At 29.6% G+C, this 4,034-nt stretch overlaps 1 pseudogene; it reads right to left on the bottom strand.

Annotated features, from left to right (window-relative positions):
• Positions 1 to 509: 509 nt before the first annotated feature.
• On the bottom strand, positions 510 to 3,456 carry LOC145016206 (ferrochelatase-2, chloroplastic-like; annotated as a pseudogene).
• Positions 3,457 to 4,034: the final 578 nt, after the last annotated feature.

Raw genomic sequence — 4,034 nt, 5'->3', positions numbered from 1 at the left:
AAAAAACAACATTTTATTTAGAAAAAGAAATATTTATTTTCCAAAAAAACTGGAATATTTTCAAAAAACTGTATTGTCTTATTTAAAAAAACTGTAACTTTTTTCAAAAAAAAAAAAAAAAAAAAAAAAAAAAAACTCCATTTTAAAAAACATCATTTTTTTTTAAAAAAATGAGTAAATTAAAATAAAAAAACTATAATATTGAAAAAAATATATAAAAAATAAAGCTCTAACTCTTTTTACCAAAAAAATCAATATTTTAGGTGCATATAAGCATATTTTTTCAAATGTATAAATGCATCTTTCTTATACTATAATATTTGTAAATAAATCATAAACAAACTAATTTTATTTACTAATCTATAAAACACAATACAATAAGTATTTTATTCGATACAAAATAAAATTTAAAAAAAAATGCTACAAATTTCAAAGCGTTTTCATGTCTTCGTGTCAATATTTTCATATTTTCTTCAATTTATCATTTTTCAGCTCTTCATTATTCACCCCTATTTCTTCCAAATCTACAAGAAAAATATAAAAAAATTGATTGATACAAAAACACTCACAAAAAAATACATATGCGATTTACATGTGAATCACATGTAATTCATATGTGAATTACATGTGAATCACGTTTAATTCATATGTGATTTACATGTGAATCACATGTAATCCATTTGTGAATTACATGTGATTTACATGTGAATCACATGTAATTCATATGTGAATTACATGTGAATCACATTTAATTCATATGTGATTTAATTCATATGCGATTTACATGTGAATCACATGTAATTCATATGTGAATTACATGTGAATCACATTTATTTCATATATGAATTAGATGTATATATGAATTACATGTGATTTATATGTGAATCACATGTAATTCATATGTGAATTACATTTGATTTACATGTGAATCACATGCAATGCATATGTGAATTACATGTGATTTACATGTGAATCACATGTAATTCATATGTGCTTCACTTGTGATTTACATGTGAATCGCATGTAATTTACATGTAAATCAAATGTGATTCATGTATGATTCACGTGTGAATCACATGTGATTTATATGTGAATTGCATGTGATTTACTTGTGAATCATATGTGAATTACTTGTGAATCAAGAATAATAAATGAAATGAGTATCAAGTAAATGAACCCAACCTTTGCAAAGGGAGCAACCATGTAACCTATTGGTTGCACAATGAGCATAACATGTTAATGGATTTGATGTTATGTGTAGTTCTTTTAGTTCTAACTCCTCACCATCTTCTAGCATAGCATATTGACTTGATTCTTCACTTTTCCCTTCATTCAGAGAAATTTCACCTATTGGTTTCTATTTCTTGGTTCACCCTTTTTTATTACACTTCTACTTTGAGATTTCAGGGTATTTAATATTTAAAAGCAATCAACAAAGAAGCTTACCTCTTGAGGTATATTAAAACTTTGCAAATCTTCTTTAATCAAAGTCAACCATAGTCTTTCTATAACCATATCGTTCATACTAAGACTGGATAATAGCAACATGAAGCTTAGACAAAACTTTGTCTTCCCTGCATTTGATTGTGATCTGACTCAAATTAATGAGTTTCAAAATCAAGAATCTGATAAAAAATTAAATCAAGCATTTATGATTTACCTAAAGATGTTTTGAAGTGCACGTATACTTGACCCAGTTGTTGAAATAGAAAACAAAGGGTAAAGAGGGAACACCACAAGCCTCATGATCCCATCCCTCTTAATATGTCATGGACAAAAAAAAAACGTCATCATTAACAATCTCAATTGATGACCACTTTATGGTAATCTTTGATTTATTGTTGTTGTTATTATTATTATTATTATTATTATTATTATTATTATTATTATTATTATTAATCTCAATTGATGACCACTTTATGGAAATCTTTAATTTTATTATTATTATTATTATTATTATTATTATTGTTATTATTATTATTATTATTGTGTTGGAATTGAAATGCCCTGTTGATGGTAAACCACTTATTCTCCAAAATCGTAAAGAATAAAGGAAAATCAATTGTGGTTCGGTTACAAAATGGGAAATGTGCCTTCAAATAAGCAATTACAATGAAAAAGGATGATTAAATGATAATAAGTTAACTACCTATTGGGCAGCTTCTTCAGTGAAAGGATGTCAGTAACGCATTGCAATGTAGACATTAGCAGGTAATTTCTTAGCTACAAGTTCTGAATTTAGAGCAGCAGCCTACAACAAACAACTATAATCATAAATATATATGTTATATAAAAATAAGATGAAAGTCAATTAGAAAACTCAAACATCAACAATAGCATGTCTTAACAATAGCATAAGATTCTTTATGTTTTCTTGCTCTTCATACAGAAATGATTTGTGCTAAAGGTCGTTGTTGGAAACAGAACAACCTTGGTAGATGAATAATATGTTGTCCGAAGCACTAAAATTGTTAGCATGATGAATATTATTGGAACTAAATTAGCATTAAATCTTTCTTTAGACTTTCAAAAAGGAATTATTTGTACAAATACACATATCGGATCTATAAAGAGGTTATAGAGAAAGGGTTGAACATCAACAAGTATCTCTGGGCCTCCAAGATTCAAAAGCAATACTACAACTTTTTTCTCCTCCAAATGTATATCAGATTCAGTTTCACTCAAAGGATGTGTGCATACCCCTACAGGACAAAAGTTATTTTCAGCTAAACCTATGTCCTTAATGGGGTCGTCCAATTTTAATTTTTGTAGGTTGCTGACAGTTGAATTGGAATTCGCATATGTTTTGCATGTATGTCTGTAGAAAAAAACTTGATGTTTTCTATGGAAACACACACTACAAGTAGATTAAGTATGTGGATGTTTTAGTTTAATTATAACAAACAGGAGGTAATTTCATCAAGTGTGTGAACTTTTAAAAGAGCTAAAATGTTTTCCGAATAGAAATGCCAAGGAAGTTAATGATCCAACCACATCTCATTTACAAGTTAGTGATGCCTAACTTAGATAAACAAAGGCATGACTAAATTTCAAATAATTTCAATACTAACAACCTAAAATTGTAAGATATGAAGCATATACAGGTTACATGAGAATCAAACGCTATGGATTCGACAAATTTTAGAACCAGATTATGATATAGCTTCTAACGCACAGATCTCCAATAGACTTAGGATTCAATTTCCTTACCAATCCGATTTCAGTTTTATTAACGATCAGGATTCAAAGGAAGTACAAAATTTCATAATTGATCAAGCCAAACTAATAACATAAACTGGACAACATAAATACAATTGAATGGCATCCATGATTGTACATAAGGATATTCATATATAAAACTTACACTGAAGAATTGTGGTTGAACTTGGAGGTTGTTAACCCTGAGAGTTTCACGCTTGGCAGAGCATGAAAAGTCGTTGTTGTGTCTATGGTCATTGTCAACACATGTTGGAAGGTTTTTGATATAAAAGCTTTGATCTTTGGAGGATTTCAGATTTCATGTCAATTGATGATTATCATAGATAAAAGTTGGATCGATTGTGGATCCATAGATCTCAATGAAGAGCCTGAGTAATGATGTGACGCAATCAGTAGACGAGTCGACGACGAGAGGAAGGAAGGAACGATGATGGATATTTCATAAATCACAATCTCGAAGGTCGTTGTAGGCGGTGGACATGAATTACGATCTCGAAGGTCGTTGTAGGCGGTGGTCATCGATAGAGATACATTGGTCGTTAGAGGCTAAACTATGAGAGAGAGAGAGAGAGACGGGGAGAGGGAGAGGGAGAGAGAACGCGATATTTTTCTCTAGATCTATGATTTAGGATAATATTAAATTATTTTTTGTTTCCTATAATACCCTTTACCTATTAAGTTAAGATACCCCTGTCCCCATAAGTTTCTATTTATTTACAAAAACGCCACAAATGATCTTGGTCATCTGTTTTTTTGATCTAGCGTTTTATCTTTAGTTCTCGGGTTCTCGGAAAACTATGAGTTCTTAAATGATT

Source organism: Lactuca saligna, chromosome 9 (assembly GCF_052625555.1).
Source record: "Lactuca saligna cultivar CGN05327 chromosome 9, ASM5262555v1, whole genome shotgun sequence".
Classification (NCBI taxonomy): Eukaryota; Viridiplantae; Streptophyta; class Magnoliopsida; order Asterales; family Asteraceae; genus Lactuca; species Lactuca saligna.
The sequence above is the reverse complement of the archived record's forward strand: the minus strand, read 5'-3'. Positions and strand labels throughout refer to the sequence as shown.